The sequence below is a fragment of the Neofelis nebulosa genome, chromosome 4 (genome assembly GCF_028018385.1).
Source record: "Neofelis nebulosa isolate mNeoNeb1 chromosome 4, mNeoNeb1.pri, whole genome shotgun sequence".
NCBI lineage: Eukaryota > Metazoa > Chordata > Mammalia > Carnivora > Felidae > Neofelis > Neofelis nebulosa.
This window is the reverse complement of record NC_080785.1, coordinates 148,554,378-148,572,671: the sequence shown is the minus strand read 5'-3', so window position 1 is coordinate 148,572,671 and position 18,294 is coordinate 148,554,378. Positions and strand designations below refer to the sequence as shown.

The 18,294-nt window shown below is 40.6% G+C and overlaps 1 protein-coding gene across 17 annotated transcripts in view; it reads right to left on the bottom strand.

Annotated features, from left to right (window-relative positions):
* Positions 1–18,294, bottom strand: part of SFMBT1 (Scm like with four mbt domains 1) — a 129,778-nt gene that overhangs the window by 88,508 nt on the left and 22,976 nt on the right. For 5 of the 17 annotated variants that reach the window (XM_058726580.1, XM_058726576.1, XM_058726587.1 and 2 more), the window contains one exon: positions 763–827. The exons of 11 other annotated variants lie outside the window; for them this stretch is intronic. The gene's annotated coding sequence lies outside the window, so the exon portion shown is untranslated. Of the gene's footprint in view, positions 1–762; positions 828–1,230; positions 1,301–18,294 lie in introns of all 17 variants that reach the window. One more of the 17 variants, XM_058726582.1, reaches the window with a different exon arrangement.

The window sequence follows — 18,294 nt, the reverse complement described above, 5'->3', positions numbered from 1 at the left end:
TCACTGTCCAGTTTATTCTTTGAAAGTTTCAAATATTAATTGCACTGTATACTGTGTTATTTCTGAATTATAACAAAGGCAAGAAAATTATTATTTCAAATTAACTCCACATTCAGTAGTTAGGAAGTATTCTCTCCTGTTTAATTGCATACAGTAAGTGCTCATTTAAGTGAAATGCCCTGCACAGAATAAGTGGGGCAAAAACCGATGCCTGTCCTGAGGGCCCTAAACCCCACAGTCCAAGACCGCTGCCTGCGACCCAAAGCCCTATAGCCATGGGGCTGACGAGCCCACAACTCTGGACCTAGTCAGCACCAGCTTGCTAAGCCTGGAGCAAAAATTCTCAAAACAGCCTCCTCTTTTCCCCAAGATGCAGGTTATTAAGCACAAAAACAATAAGAAAATAAAATAAGTCAAGTTTAATCAGAATTATTATTTATACATAGATTTCCAGTAGCTGGTTGTTTGTGTGTTTTGAGTCTTTGCCCAAAATATTTTACAAAAATATATTACATTTTCATTCCAAAAACAGAGCTATTCTTTTTATATCTTAGTTTCAAAAGAGAAAAACCTCTATAGGTTCTGCATAACAGCCAATACCACAAATCAAATTGCAATCTTCATACAGAAAAGAACTTAAAATAGTGACAATACCAACTGGATATTAATACTATTAAAAAGATTAACTGATTTTTACATGTGATAAAGGATGTTATAGTTTTAAAAAGTCATAAGTTTAGAGATAAATACTGAATTACTTACGAAGTAATGTAATACTCAAGATTTGCCGCAAAATGATGCAGTGAAGGAGGCAAAACTGTGTGTACCTGTCAGAGAGGAAAGTATAGATAAAATGAGCCAGCCACATGTTGCTAACTGTGGAAACCCAGTAATGGGATTTTCTGATTCTGTGTATTGAATACTGCCATAATAAAAAGTAAACCATGAAGTAAAATTATACTGATAAATCAGCCTTCTCAGAAGTTACAACAAAGAAGCAGCAGCATGACCATTAATTGTTTTAAACACAGAAATAAAAAGGATGCATAGTAAGTGACATTGTGATATTCACGGTGCTATTACTCTACTGGAGAGACTGCTGCATTTTGAGGAGTGAGACGGGCGGTTCCCAAGACTAACATCCAAAACACAGTTTGTATTTTAGAGGTCTTTCTGGAAAATCAATGCTATTTAACAAGTATGTATTGACTAAAAGATCATCACTGTTACCTGGCTATTTCCAATTTCTGACCATTCTTTTATTCAAATATGTATTCTCTCAACAATGAATTTGTTGAAGCTAGAAAAGTAAGAGGAAAAAAACTGGTCTATCATTGGAAACTCATCTTCTGAAGTTATAAATATGGGATTTTAACTAAAAAAGAAGCAACTGCTAGGTCACATTTAGTTAATGGAACAGAAATTTATGGTTCCTCCTGTTTTATGTTCTCACAGCATGGACATTTTCCTTCATAGTACTCAGGGGCATTTCTTTCTACTTCTTTTTAATGAATTGCTTTTAATGACTTAGGTAGTTTTATCCTGATTTTCACTTTCTTTAACTCTTTATGTTTATTTTTGAGAGAGAGAGAGAGAGAGAGAGAGAGAGAGCGAGCATGCGTGCATAGGGGAAGGGCAGAGAGAGAGGGAGACAGAGGATCTGAATCGGGTTCTGTGAGATCATGAACTGAGCCTGAGTTGGAGGTTTAAATGACGGAGCCACCAAGGCGCCCCCTGATTTTCATTTTTACTTATGGTAGGTAATCAAGTGGCAAATTCCTGAGATTTTGAGACAAACTTCTTTATCTCTCACGTACATGGATCTTAAGCCACTCAAGCCTTGAGTAGCATAATCATTCACTTGTACCACCTTGAACCTCCAACTTGACCTCAGCCACTACATGCATCTGCTAAGCTGAAATGATCCATCCCTGATACCAAAATGGGTCAAAGGGAGGGACAAAAGGGGTCGCAACTATCTCAGTTTCTTGACAAGGTACTCACAGTGCAAAAGTATTCATCTTTTGCTGAGGCAAAAGGACAGTTAAGTCAGAGTGCTGTGACTTAACAAAATGCAGTATTAGTACAGAGTAATACCTTTTTTCAGTGCAAATTCAGATTTTTTTGTGTGTTTCTGTTTTTAAATTCTTCGGAGTGGGGTTAAAAGTAGTCAGATCACTTTCCTTATCAAATAGAAAAAAACATACTGAATATGGTCCCTATACTTTGAGGGCTTGGACGTCAGTTGAGAAAAACCTAAAAGCACAAAAGAGGGCAAATGAGGACTACTAAATGCTCAGGAGAAACTGTACGTACGACGGGAGTAAAGTACAGGGAGGCTGTGGTTTAAAAGCCAGGTCCAGGATGAGAATGTAATTTTGAAAAACAGGGAAGATGAACACCGTTCCAGGCAGAGGGTAAGAGCAAAGGCACAGAGATGGGAAGTGCAATGTGTGTCTCAGACACAGCAATTTGACCAGTTTGGTTTGGGTTGAGGACTTCAAGACAAGAAAGAGGGTAAGACTGGAAAGTTAGGTTGGACTCCAATCTGAAGGAAATACGGGCACACTCAAGGTTTGTGAACAGGGCTAAGTGACCTGAAAGTAAGTGGTAGCATGCACCCAGAGAGACAGGCAGTGATGCTCAGGACAGAGAGGAAGAGCCTGGAAGCTGGTTCAGGGGGTGCTTCCTTAGTAATTCTAAAAAGACCAGAAATATGAGAAAAGGAAGTGACAAGAAAAAAATACCTCATTTTTTTTAATGTTTATTTATTTTCGAGAGAAAGAGAGAGACAGAGTATGAGCAAGGGTGGGGCAGAGAGAGGGAGACACAGAATCTGAAGAAGGCTCCAGGTTCTGAGCTGTCAGCACACAGCCCAATGCAGGGCTCAAACTAACTGACAGCAAGACCATGACCTGAGCTGAAGTTGGATGCTTACCCAACTGAGACACCAGAAATACTTCATTTTCGTCACACATCTACAATTCACAAAGGACTTTTGCTTAAATGATCTCATTTTACCCTCAGAACAATTTGTAGTGGAACATGTGTCATTTCACATATAAGAATCATTGCTCGGGGCATTTCCTTTGGTGACTGTCACTCCATGTTTCTGTGACTACTTATCTCTTAGCCACTAGACTGTAAGCTCGATGAGGGTACTGCAGGGACCATGTAGATTTCTGTTTGCCCCGGTATGCCTGTAGCCTTGCAAAGGGCCCCACTCGGTCCCTTTGTGCCTGCCTCCAGTAGATCTTCATTACATATGTGATAGATGAGGCAGCAAGTGAAGAGCGTATTTCTTTTTCTACTCTTGTTCCAACGGCATGAAAATGCTTTTTCAACCAAAAATGTTTTTTATTTTGTTCTGTTTTTTTTTTTAATGTTTTATTTATTTTTGAGAGAGAGGGAGAGAGGGAGCATGAGAGGCGGAGGGGCAGAGAGAGGAGACACAGAATCCAAAGCAGGCTCCAGGCTCTGAGCTGACAGCACAGAGACTGACGTGGGGCTCAAACTCACAAACCGTGAGTTCATGACCGGAGCCGAAGTCGATGCTTAACTGACTGAGCCACCCAGGTGCCCCTGTTCTGCTTTGTTTTAAATGACTGTTCTGACAATAAAAAGGCTTTGACAATTACAATACTTTTTCCCTTAAGTACCTCTTACAATACCTCTTTTTCCCTTCAGAAGGGAAAAGAAAAAACTGCACAAAAGTAAAGCAGGTTCTCCCACCTTCACAGAAGTTACCAGAAAGTCACTCTGAGTGATATATTACTAAGAATACAAAAAAGGTTAACATTTGGTATTTTTTCAAAAATTTTCTATTTTCTTGCAGAATGGACTGGATACTAAGAAAAATAACTGTACATGAGCACTGACAGAGCTGAGGTGAGAAACCCTGGCCTAGAACATTTGTGGCAGAAAGCAAGAAAATGCTCCAGAGAATAATGGAAAGTGTGCTTGAGAGGGCTCCCACCGGCCAAATCTGGGATGATTTACACATCAATATAAGCAATGAGGATAGCAAGATTATACTTCACTGAAAAGAACAGAAAAAATGAGTCCATATTGATATAAATTTATGATAAATTAATTGAAAGACTGATGAGGAATGGGATAGTTTCAAAATACCCACAAAATACTAATTATAAAAATACTAATTGCCAATAAGATATGAGACACAGCATCATTTCTGTGATATTCCTGCCAAAAATTCATAACCTGAGTTTATTTTTTTTTAATGTTTATTTATTTTTGAGAGAGACTGCAAGCAGGGGAGGGGCAGAGAGAGAGAGGAAGACAGAGAATCCCAAGCAGGCTCCATGCTGCCGGCATGGACATGGGGCTTGAACCCACAAACCATGAGATCATGACCTGACCTGAAATCAAGAGTTGGATGCTTAACCAACTGAGCCACCCAGGTGCTTCTCTGTTTTTTTTGTTGTTGTTGTTGTTGTTTATTTACCTTGAGAGAGACAGAGACAGTGTGAGCGGGGGAAGGGCAGAGACAGAGGGAGAGAGAGAGAAAATCCCAAGCAGGCTCTGCACTGCCCGACACAGGGCTTGAATTCACGGAAACCATGACCAACCATGAAATCATGACCTATGCCTAAACCAACAAGAGACGGATGCTTAACTGACTGAGCCAACCAGGCACCCCATATATGTATATATGAAGATTATATTTATTACTTTCAGTTTGGAGAGATACTAATTATTTTTTAAATACTTAACAATTTTTGAAACAGTAAAAAGCAGAGAAAAGTTTATGTACAGTACAGAAATCTTCCCTACCTCTCCAACCTTCAGCAGTAGGTTGTAGGTTTGGCATATGTAGATAAATATATGTGGTTAAAAAAAAAATACACACACATATTCTCTCCAACAGAGGAAAGAATTCTTCCTACAAAGGATTCTCTTTGTATGAAGAGTACTCAGTGAGTCTCACATCTGATTACTAGGGAAGTAATGTGAAATAGTGTTGCATAATAAAAAACAGGCTTTACACATAGTAATTCCGACTTCAAACTCCAGTTCATCACATACAAATTCATGACCTTGGAAGATTTTTCACTGTCTGGGTCTCAATGTTCCAGGCTATAAAGTGGGAATGCCACCTTTTCGTAGAGTGGCTCTGAGGAGGAAATGAGATGGCATGTTTGAGAGTGCCTTCCCGGTTAATAGCACTCAAAACTAGTTAGTTCTCTCCTGCTCCAAGCAACTGATTCACAGCTGTGTCTAACTGGTAAGTTGGCATCTTGGTAAACCTGAGAAGTACGCTTACTAACACCAAACAACTTTTCAGGCTAAAGGGATACAAAAGATCCCTTTGTTACAATACTCTTGCTTTAAAGATAGGAAATAAGACCCTGGACTCCTGCTATGCAGAGACGAACCACCTCCCATCACAGAGAAACCAGCACTGGCTTGGAGCTCTGATCACTTGCACATGCTCTCATGAGTTTCATCTTCACAAAACTCAGACACAAGCATTATCATAATTGAACAGGCGAGGAAACCAAGGCTCAAGCAAGACTGAGAAACTTATTTAGAATCCTGACTCCAAAATTCACGAATTTCCCACTATATGCCATCTCTGTTGTTTCCAAACATGACTAAGAAAGACACAACATGCGGGGATGCCTGGGTGGCGCAGTCGGTTAAGCATCCAACTTCAGCTCAGGTCATGATCTCCCGGTTTGTGAGTTCGAGCCCCACGTCGGGTTCTGTGCTGACAGCTCAGAGCCTGGAGCCTGCTTCTGATTCTGTGTCTCCCTCTCTCTCTGCCCCTTCCCCACTAATGCTCTATCTCTGTCTCAGAAATAAATAAACGTAAAAAAAAAAAAATTAAAAAAAAAAAAGAAAAAGAAAGACACCACATGTATAGGTTTAAAAGCTTTTCTGGGGGCACCTGGGCGGCTCAGTTGGTTAAGTGTCTGACTCTTGATTTAAGCTCAGATCATGATCTCATGGTTGTGAGGTTGAGCCCTGCATCTTGCTTCACACTGAGTGGGGGGGCCTACTTGGTATTCATTCTCCCTCCCTCTCTCTCTCTCTCTCTCTCTCTCCCCCTCCCTCAGCCCCTCCCCCACCTATCCTCTCAATCTCTAAACAAAAAACAAATAAAAGCTTTTCTGTGCCCTAGACACTCAAGCTATTAGTCCTTTACTCCCATGTTCCCAAAATGTTATCACTATAAAACAGAAATTACTTAACCCCTAAATCTATCAATATTCTCAGCAATTTACAATATTCACTCTCCTATCGTAGACTTGTTTACTGAAAATCAGCAACAGTGCTAATAAATAAGGTAAATTTCTTAAAATGTCTTCCTACCTTTGTATGTTCTCTTATTCCCACCTTTTTTTTTTTAAGTTTATTTATTTATTTTGAAAGAGAGAAAGCAGTAAGAGGCACAGAGAGAGTGAGAGAAAGAATCCCAAGCAGGCTCTACACTGTCTGCACGGAGCCTGTCATGGGGCTCAAATTCACAAACCATGAGATCATGACCTGAGCCAAAATCAAGAGTCGAATGCTTAACCAACTGAGCCACCCAGGTGCCTCTATTCCCACCTTTTTAGAAGTTTATTTATTTCTTTTAGTAAGCTCTACACCCAATGTGGGGTTCAAATTCACAACCCAGAGATCAAGAGTCACATTGCTTCTCCAATGGAGCCACTCAGGCGTCCCTACAGCAAGGTTCTTAAGCTGGAGTCCTAGGGTCTACAAAGAGAACTCAGGGGTCCGAGAATATGAACAAGAGGAAGTTGTGACACCTGTTTTCATTAACCTCCAACTAAAGTTAAGACTGCCCTCAGGGGCACCAAAGATTGCCTTCAAACATGAGTGTAGGCAACAAATCACAGCAACATTCACAGTAACTGTAACTCTGTCACCACTGAAAGAACAGATATTTTCATATCATGTTACAGGTGTTACAGATCTATGTAACTAACTGCCTTTGTGATCCTATATATTTCATTTGTTTAAAACCTGAGAACAGGTCTATACACTTCACTAGCTTACCAAAGGGGTTCATGAATATCAAAAAGCTTAAGAACCCTTGGTTTTGAACAACAAAGTTGATAACTGATGAGAATTTGAGAGAATACAGGAAAAAAAGTTTGGTGCCGGATAATATAATCCTCCATTCTGTGAGTAAATTTGGCTTTTAAACACAACATGAGTTTCATTCAACAAATATTTTCTGGTTTCTACACTGTGCTCTGTTGTGTAGCCACTATAGACATAAACATTATCCCTTTGCTTCAACTAGTGGAAGAGAAAACAGAAGCAAGTAACAAGGTAGAATAACTTAAATACTAAAAGAGAAGGACAATAGAAACCTTTGAGCTCAAACAATGGATTCTCTCATTGTGGTCAAGCAAACAAGCAGGGCACATCTGGGAAAGGGAGAAGAATCAGAAAACTATTCTAGCTCTCAGTTGCTCCTACAGCCTGGAGTGCAGGGGGAGAAGGCAAAGGGAGACAGATATCAAGAGGGAACAGCTAGGCAGTGAATGCACACTGCTTCCTGTCTGTCCAGCCAGGGGAAAACAGCTCATGGGTCCTGATTCAACCCTGTGTTGAGCTGGGCTGGTAGGCCCTTTCTATTCCTTTTTTTTTGTGTGTGTGTGTGTGTTTATTTATTTTTGAGAGAGAGAGGGAGAGACAGAGTATGAGCAGAGGAGTGGCATAGAGAGAGGGAGACACAGAATCCAAAGCAGGTTCCAAGCTCTGAGCTGTCAGCACAGAGCCCGATGCGGGGCTCGAACTCACAGACCGCGAGATCGTGACCTGAGCCACCCAGGCGCCCCTGGCCCTTTCTATTCCTAAGATGCTTTAGGGAAAGGAAATTATACAGGAATTTGCTTAATTTTCCTTACACAAAGTAAACAGGAAAAATACACATGGGGGCACATGGAGCCATGTTTCAAAGTAAGGTGACATTCCCTTAATTTGTCAAACAAAATATAGTATGTCTACCTAATGACATTTTATTTATAGCATAGTATTTGTTTTACAGTAGCTGACTCTGAAAGTGGCAAAAGGGCCTCTGTCAATATATATAGAACCTAACTCATAAAACAAGATGTTTAAATACAGAATGTGCTCAGTTTCCGCTACTGAAATTTAATCCCGTAATATTTTCTATATCCTATCAACAAAGGACACCAAGTAAAAGATAAAACTATCCTAGGCAAAGACCACTAACCTTATAACATCCATTTCATATCTTTAGAACTGTCTCCCAGTATTTACCAACACAATTAGAAACCAACACGTTGGGGCGCCTGGGTGGCGCAGTCGGTTAAGCGTCCGACTTCAGCCAGGTCACGATCTCGCGGTCTGTGAGTTCGAGCCCCGCGTCAGGCTCTGGGCTGATGGCTCGGAGCCTGGAGCCTGTTTCCGATTCTGTGTCTCCCTCTCTCTCTGCCCCTCCCCCGTTCATGCTCTGTCTCTCTCTGTCCCAAAAATAAATAAAAAACGTTGAAAAAAAATTAAAAAAAAAAAAAAAAAAGAAACCAACACGTTTACAAGGTTTTTTTTTTTTTAATGTTTATGTATTTTTGAGAGAGAGAGCGCACAAGCAGGGGAGGGACAGAGAGAAAGAGAGGGAGACACAGAATCTGAAGCAGCCTCTGGGGTCTGAGCTGTCAGCACACAGCCTGATGCAGGGCTCAAGCTCGTGAACCGCAAGATCATGACCTGAGTTGAGCCAAAGTCGGACGCTTAACCAAGTGAGCCACCCAGGTGCCCCTGTTTACAATGTTTTCTTGACCATTCTCACAATTTACCTGTGACCACTACTGAGCATCTCCTTTGTTCCTGGCACTACCCCAGGGATAGCCAAGCAAGTTACAAAGCTCAGTCTTGTCCTGCCCTAAAGGATTTTACAATTAGGGACAGAACCACTGGGAGAATCTTTGAAATGCAAGGCATTAGAAAAAGCTGCACAGAGGAAAGAGCATTAACTGTGAGCCAAGATAGCTGCAAACAGCTTATCAAAATCAAAGCATGAGGTTCACCTTGAAGGATGGAAAAAACCTTGGAAAGCCAGAGGAAAGGGTAGAAGACATTCCCAACAGAGCAAGCAGCATGCAAAAGCCAGAAAAGTAACATGAGGCTGGCATCAGCTGGCAGGGGTGGGAGGCGTGGGGTGGGGGGGTATATGCTTGCATGTAAGGTGGCGGGAGAAATCAGTCTCCTGGTATACAGAATAACAAGGCCACAAAGAAAAGTGTATGTAACATGCGAAAGCTGTATACTCCAAAAAGGTACTGACGAGGAAGGACTTGAGGAGTACCACATTTTAATCTGTCACCTGACATACACACAATTATAGGACACTTAGGACTAGAGGCAGACCAGCAGGAAGGTACTGACTAGCCCAGGAATGAGCTCTTGGCGCAGAGAAGCAGGCCTCAGAATGGCAAGGAAAAGACAGCTTGAGAGACATTTCAAAGTAGGAGATAAGAGAAAAATCAAAGAGGATTCCCAGTCGTATCACGGCAAAGGCCAAACAGCGAAGAAGAACTGAGATTTGGGAGTGAGGCATGGGCAAGGACTCTGGTGTGCTCCACTGGGACACTATCCAGATGAAGCATCCCAGAAGCAGTTGATGGCAGGAGACAGAGTGTGAGGCTGAGCTGCAGGTGGACGAGTCCATCGGCACAGCACAGGTGGCTGGATATCAAAATCTCCAGGAGTGACCACAGAATGAAGAAAAGGAGGTGAAATAAGGGCAGGGAGGGGTGAGAAATTAACACTTTGTCAGCCACTGGATGACTCACTTTGTATACACTACACAGAGAAACCAAGAGGTAAGAAGAAAACTTCTTGTCCCCAAGAGTGAGCCACCAACAAAGCCAAGTAGAAAGAAGTTCAAGGGAGAACGAAGACTGAGAAAAGGGCGCTGGTCTTGCCAAAGTGAAGACCGCTGGCAACCTCCCCTCCAGGAGGCTCTCCAAGGGCTGCCACAGGCAGGGGCTGTGATGCAGGTGGCTGAGGAGAGAGTGGGTAAATACAAAGTGAATTCAATGAAGGGCAGGTAAGTGTAAATTCAGATATCTGGGCAGCAAGTGAACAAGACTTAATTGCCACTGAAAAAGGACAGCATGCTGTGCAGTTCTCACAATGCTTTGTTTATCTTAGTGACCAGGAAAACACTGACCAATAAGCGCAAAGGTCAAGAGTTAGGGCCCACACTTCTTATTATTCGAGGTGCTCAAACTAAAGGAAAGTGACAACCACATTTTCATTTTTGCAAGTTCAAGCCCATGACCGACAAATAGAGTTCAGCTATCAATATAATAAATTAACATATACTTATTAGAACATATTCCACCTGCTTTACTGTTGGAAAACTAACAGTCTCTCAAAATGGAGTGCTGGGCTGCCTGGGTGGCTCAGTCGGTTAAGCGTCCAACTTTGGCTCAAGTCATGATCTCACGGTTCATGAGTTCAAGTCCCACATCAGGCTCTGTGCTGGCAGCTCAGAGCCTGGAGTCTGCTTCTGATTCTGTGTCTCCCTCTCTCTCTGCCCCTCCCCCACTCACACTCTGTCTCTGTCTCTCAAAAATAAATAAGTGTGACAAAAAAATTTTTTTAAATGGAGAGCTAAAGAGACTAATACAAAAACACAGAGACTGTTATGCTATTAAGAAATTAAATATTTTATACTAACTTTCCCAAAACTGAAATCATGTTATTATAAATAAAACATCCAAAAGACTAATCAAAATCATCCAGAAACTTGCTGGGATGCCTGGCTGGTTCAGTCGGTGGAGCATGCAACTCTTGATCTCGGGATTGTAAATTTGAGCCCCATGTTGAGTATAGAGACTACTTAAAAATATTAAAAAAAAAAATCTAGAAACTTGCTCTAGGATTTGATTATAATGTTAGCAAAAACACCCACCGGTTCGATGGAAAATCTTTCTCCATCTGCTCTCACTACAGAGTCTTAAGTGGATATAGTCTGACCCCTTCACAAAAAGGGCTAAGTTATAACTCATGCGTTAGTGTGTACTCAAAATAATAAATTCATTTCTTCAATCCTTTACCTACAGAGTAAATCCTTCTAACAGAGGGAATCATAAGTAACAGTTAAACCAAGAATGGGCAGAATATGGCATCATGAGTACAACTCTCGATGACATTCGTGGCTGAGTTGTTCAGAGCCAACCAGAGGCAAGCATTCTGCTAAGTTCACCTTTCCATCCACCACTGTTTCAAAATTTCATAATACTGAACACAATGCAAGAACTATGCCACCAGATAAACAAATTCCAGATAACAGGTTCCTTGCAGATTCTGGAGCTAACTGAAACTATAACAGACATTCACCATCCTTAATGAGTCATGAACTCAGGATGCAAACCTCACCGGTTACAAAACATGATCTGATACCATCTTACCTTACATAAAAGAAGAGATGTTTCCTTAAAGACGTGTTAACGATTTTCAACAAAAGAATGGGTAAAAAATGATGAACTGATGACCATTTCCCTCTGCCTTTTATCAGAAACATTTTTACAAATTTCTGTTGCAGAAAAATACATTTTGGGGCGCCTGGGTGGCTCAGTCGGTTAAGCGTCCGACTTCAGCTCAGGTCACGATCTCCCGGTCCGTGAGTTCGAGCCCCGTGTCGGGCTCTGGGCTGATGGCTCAGAGCCTGGAACCTGCTTCTGATTCTGTGTCTCCCTCTCTCTGCCCTTCCCCCATTCATGCTCTGTCTCTCTGTCTCAAAAATAAATAAAAACGTTAAAAAAAAATTAAAAAAAAACAAAAAAATACATTTTATTTTAGAATATAATCATGACTTCTAAAAATCTTCTGTGAAGAATGAATGACTTGCACCTTGAAACAGAAGACTCTCAAATTGACAAAAAACAGCGTGACTCCTAAGAATGAACAGCGATTTAAAATTGCATCATTTTTGTCATATACTAGGAAATGCTCATAACTAAGTACACATATATTACTGTGTTTACTTTGGGTTTTTTTGTTTTTGTTTTTGTTTTTTTGCCAAAATGTTCTCATAATGTTGTTACTATTAGAATAATCAGTTAATTAGTATCTTTATTTCACAAAGGAACGTGGCTTATTTATGAAGGATCATTTTCTGTAAAAACTGTCTTGAGGTGAAGGAGGAAGACAGCTGAGCTGACACCTTATGACACCTATCATAAAGCATTATGCTATATGATACCTCATCCATTCCACCACCTTTGCAGTATTCCTATTTTATTTTCTTAAAAATTTTTAATGTTTATTTTTGAGGGAGGGAAGGGAGAGGGGTAGAGAGAGAGAGAGAGGAAGAGAAAACGAACGAGTGGGGGAGAGGCAGAGAGAGAGGGACACACAGAATCTGAAGCAGGCTCTAGGCTCTGAGCTGTCAGCACAGAGCCCGACACGGGGCTCAAACTCGTGGACAGCAAGATCATGACCTGAGCCTAAGTCGGATGCTTAACCGACTCAGCTAACCAGGCACCCCTGAAATATTCCCATTTTAAAGGTAAGGAGTTGAGGCTTAAAGAAGTTTTTAACTTGCCCAAGGTTACACAACCAGTAAGTGACAGCCAAAACCAAAACCTAAGTTTGTTCTCCACATACCAGGCTCAACTCAAAAATCATAATCTTGGGGCGCCTGGGTGGCTCAGTCGGTTAAGCGGCCAACTTTGGCTTGGGTCATGATCTCACGGTCCGTGAGTTCGAGCCCCGCGTCGGGCTCTGTGCTGACGGCTCAGAGCCTGGAGCCTGTTTCAGATTCTGTGTCTCCCTCTCTCTGACCCTCCCCCGTTCATGCTCTGTCTCTCTCTGTATCAAAAAAATAAATAAACGTTAAAAAAAAATTTTTTTTTAAAATCATAATCTTTACACTTAAACTTTTTCCAAATGGATTTCCTCATCTTCTATCATTTCCTCTTAGATATTTTACTGCACATTCTAAAGCCCCAATTCAGGAAAGAATACAGACCACTTTGCAGAAAGTTTTTAGAACCACACTACCCAATGAATCATTTAACAACAAATAAAAAAAATCCATGTAAGAGTTGTCACGGGCAACAGGTATTCCTTGGTAAAAAGTTCCGAAGAAAAACAGCACATCTAGTCCTACCTTGTAACTGTACAGCCATTTACAACATTCTTTATTTGCAAATCACAAAATCAGATGTCCTAGGCCTGACAGGGGTGTCCTAGGCTCTCTTGGGACTGGACTCTTGAGAGCAGACAGGCCTTCACTGAGTGTTGATGGAGTGAATAAATCAACAGACACAGCTGGCATCAACTTCAATACAGCAGAGAGAAATCATGAAGTGAGAGGGCCCCCAAAACGAAAACGTAACACAACCTCATCTTGGGGGGCCTGGCTGGCTCACCTTGTAGAACGTGAGACTCCTGATTTTGGGGTGGGGAGTTCCAGCCCCACACTGGGTATGGAGTTTACTTAAAAAAAAAAAAAAAAATTTTTTTTTAAATAAAGCAACCTCACCTCAATAATCATTTAAAATGCCAAAATCATCTTGGAGTCATATAAAAACCAAGAGACCTCCATCTACTCATTTTCTAGTCAATTGTTAACTACTGGCATGTCTAATGACTGTGTAATGATATCTCACTGTGTTTTTTCTTCTTTGTGCGCAATCTGTTTTTTTTTTCTTTGCATTTCACTGTGTTTTAATATCTATTCCCTCAATTAAAGCCACAAGTATGGCTGTAAACAAAAAGAGAAAGACAGACAGACAGGCAGAAACAAATATCAGCAAAGATAGAGAAACTACAACTCTCACATACTGCTAGTGGGAATGTAAAATGACACAGCCACCTTGGAAAAAGTCTGGCAATTTCTAAAAAAGTTATGACTTGGCAATTCTACTCCTAGATACCTATCCAAGAAAATATTACACACAAAACTTGTACATAACAGTATTATTTATAACACCAAAAAGTGGAAACAACCAGAATGTCTATCAATTGATGAATGGACAAATAAAATATATCCATACAGAATATTGTCTAGCAATAAAAAGAGATAAAACACTGATACATGCTACAACATGGATGGACCTCAAAACTTCATGCTAAAAAAAAAAAAAAAACAAACTTCATGCTAAATTAAAGAAGCCAATCACAAAAATTCATGTCTATCATTTATACAAAATGTCAAGAATAGGCAAATCTAGGTGCACCTGGGTGGCACAGTCGGTGAAACCTCCGACTTCGGCTCAGGTCATGATGTCACAGTCTGTGAGTTCAAGCCCTACGTCAGGCTCTATGCTGACAGCTCAGAGCCTGGAGCATGCTTCAGATTCTGTGTTCCTTCTCTCTCTGCCCTTCCCCCACTTGTGCTCTGTCTCTCTCAGTCTCTCAAAAATAAACAAATGTAAAAAAAAAAAAAAAAAAAAAAAGAATAGGCAAATCTAAAGAGACAAAAAGTAGAGATCGCCTCGGGCTGAGGAAGGAGGGGGACAGGGACAGGAGGTAACCACTAATGTGTACAAAGTTTCTTTCTGGAATAATGAAAATGTTGTAAAATTAGATTACGATGATAGTGGCACACCGTAAATATACGAAAAACCAAGGAATTGTGTAAGCAGGTGAACTTTATGATATGTAAATCATATCTCAATAAAACTATTTTAAAATAAGAGAAAAAATAAAGTCTACAATTGTCTTTTAATTTTCTGCCTCAGATGGTAAGGTATGCAGTAGGGAAGATTTATTTCATCAAAACCAATATAAGTTTTTCTCTTAGACTACTGTCTTTTTTAGTATCATACTTTAGCAGCAAAAGAAAATTTAGAGCATTCTAAGATACAGAACATAGTCATTAATAAATTAAAGGACAATGGAAGAGGGGCGCCTGGGTGGCTCAGTCGGTTAAGCATCTGACTTCAGCTCAGGTCATGATCTCACAGTCCGTGAGTTCAAGCCCTGCGTCGGGCTCTGTGCTGACAGCTCAGAGCCCGGAGCCTGCTTCAGATTCTGGGTCTCCCTTTCTCTCTGCCCCTCCCCTGCTCATGCTCTCTCTCTGTCTCAAAAATAAATAAAAACATTAAAAAAATTTTTTTTAAAGGACAATCGAAGAAAAAGTACTAGAACTCTTTTTTTTTTTTTTTTGGCTTAGTAATTTAGAATTTACTTTTGTAAAAGCAAGTTGACAAATATTAAAATGTTAGCTGACTCAGTGCATTTCTGTTCATTCAAAGATCAAACTCAGTTACTGCTTTTCTACAACTAGCCACAGGAGTTACAAGGGCACTCCTAAACTTGTAATGTAAACTGAGAAAAATCTGCTTAAAACATAATGCCAAGAGGCGCACCTGGGTGCCTTAGTCAGTTAAGCATCTGACTCCTGATTTCAGCTCAGGTCATGATCTCACACTCCTGATTTCAGCTCAGGTCATGATCTCACACTTTGTGAGATCAAGCCCTGCACTGAGCTCTGCAGTGCAGAGTCTGCTTGCTATTCTCTCTCTTCCTCTCTCTCTGAGCCACCCCCCCCAGCTCCCTCCCCTACACATACACACACACACACACACACACACACACACACACACGCCTGTTCTCTCTCTCTCTCTCCCTCTCTCAAAATAAACTTTTTAAAAAATGATTTTAAAAAACAATGCCAAGAAGAAGAAAATATAAAATCCAAGTGTTTTATGCCTAAATTCATTACAATGCCTCTAAAATAACAAAGCATTAATGTGGGATTATCTGTAAATGGGGGTACATCATATTACTATCTCTTCATTTGTGTATGTTTAAAACGTCCCATAATAGGAGCACGTGGGTGGCTCAGTCAGCTAAGCAGCTGACTTTAGCTCAGGTCATCTCATGGTTCATGGGTTCAAGCCCCACATTGGGCTCCGCGCTGACAGTGCAGAGCCTGCTTGGGATTCTTTCTCTCCCTCTTTCTCTACCCCTCCCCCATTCGCTCTCTTTCTCTCTCAAAATAAATGAATAAACTTAAAAAACATAAAATGAAATAAAATGTGCCATAATAAAAAAAAGTCTCAAAATAAAAAGTTAAATAAATAAAAGCAAATGCCTCTAAGAAGTCAAAAGTAAGTGTCTCTGGGTCACAGATATTTTCCTGGCTCAAGTGCACTCTCTTGCCACTTGGAGATTTAATTTAAATGAATTGACGACAGGTTCTAAAGGTGTTTTCATAAGACATCAACTCCTTGGGAACACATGAGGACACAGGAAAGCAGGACTGCCCTGCCACCTGCTCTGGGTCACAGCCTCCCAGCCCCTGCATTGTCAGCCCAGCACCTTCCTACAGAGTCTCCAATAACCACGGTTCCAAACCAGACCAACTTCAGGGTAGGAATAAAACCATTTGAAGGGAGAAAGTAGGGGAAGCATGCAGAAGAAAATAAGTGTTTTTTGCTTAAATTCAAATAGAACATTTTTCTCACAGAATTTTGATGCGGTAATAGTTCTAACATGGCGTTTCAAATTCAGAAAAGGACATTCAGAAGACTAAACAGGCAAACACACCAGAGGCCAGAGTCCCTCCCACCCCTCAGTACAGTCCTTCCTCGCAAGGATTCCATCTCTATAGCATTCAATAAAATGCTACGGCTGTCAGTAGAGATGCAAATATTAAGCCTTCATTTATTTGGTGACACAAAGGACACAAGGATCTAAGCTGCTCTGCCAGTTAATTTTTTTGCTATAGAAATTATTCTGGTGTGCAGGAAAATAAAAATAACAGAAGCATATTTTCAGTTTGTTTGGATGAAGAAAATAATTTTTAAATCCTATTACAAAGTTAGGGACTGAACTAGATACAATTTTAAGAAATCGATTACATGCTTACAAGTGAATCCATGAACATAATGAGACGGATCCAAACCAGCACATGAAAGATTCATTAATTTATGTTTACAAGTAGCACAGAATCATCCTTAAATAAAAGTAATCAGCATTACAGAAATCAAAAATAATCTGATGAATGAAATAAGCTGGTACTTGAACATAAATTATTTAACTCACCAAAAAAAAACATGATAAATTACGCTCTGAAGAGACCTTTTTAACATTAATAGCCCTCAGAATTTCAGCTTTTAAGGAGAAAAAAGGATGTGAATTTCATAAAAAAACAAAATCATGGTAGAGTTCCAAATCTATAAATATAACCATTGCACAGGATTTCATTTTGTTGGGGGGGCAGGGAGGGGAGGAGTTAGTTCCTTGATCTACCAATGACAAACTTCACATCTAAGAAACATACACTCAACCTAAATCCCTGGGCCAGTCTTAATTGGGGCCTACGGTAGTGAGGAAAAGGGCAAAGGGAACAGGGGTCCCACCAATTCCTAACATTTCCACTATTTTCTCCCTCCACATCATGAGAGATTAAAAATGCTATCATCTAGGGGTGCCTGGGTAGCTCAGTTGGTTAAAAACATCTGACTCTTGATCTCGGCTCAGGTCATGATCTCAGAGTTCGTGGGTTCAAGCCCCACGTAGAGCTCCGCACTGACAGTGCGGAGCTTGCTTGGGATCCTCTCTCTCCCTCTCTCTCTACCCCTCCCCTGCTCACTCACTCATTCTCTCTCAAAAATAAACTTTAAGAAATGCTATCATCCTAATAAAAATAAGCTTATTATTGATAGATCAATGTCATAAATATTGATGAGTACTGAACATGAATATGGTTAGCAATCAAATACATTTAGACTTTGTTGCCCTTGTTATAAAGTCAGAAGAGAAAGGAAGGGAGAAGAGCAAGAAAATGCTGGCGATTGGTCTTGGGGGATGGGGAGCGAGGGACAATTTCGGCAGCAGAGAAAGGAGCACTTGGTCAGAGGTACCATAAATACAAGCCTGTCACATCCTAGGCCTGTAAATGACAGCAAGACTCAGAGTAACCAGTCTGTAATCAGATTAGGAGAGGCCAGTATGATCCTTTAGGTGACAGAGATCTAATCTGGGACACAATTGGGCCTAAATACAGATTTACTGAACGAACTCACGGAAATGAGCACTTAATCATGCTAAGAGATCATGGCCACAGTAAAGATATGTTTCCTGTCGTGTTCCATTTCTAGAAGCTGAGTTCAGTTTTGCGGTTCAACACATGGATGTGACTAGGCTAAGCTGGGATTTCTTAGCTTTCTATGTTTCACTCATGATCTCAAATCTTACCCTCTGCTATTAATTTGGCATCACAGCCCAAACTACTCAATTTAGTTTGTCCTACAGCTAAGTTTATCTCCCCAAATGAATTAAATAAATACCCCCTGTGCTGGACAGTTTGTGCCAGTACTTAGCCCC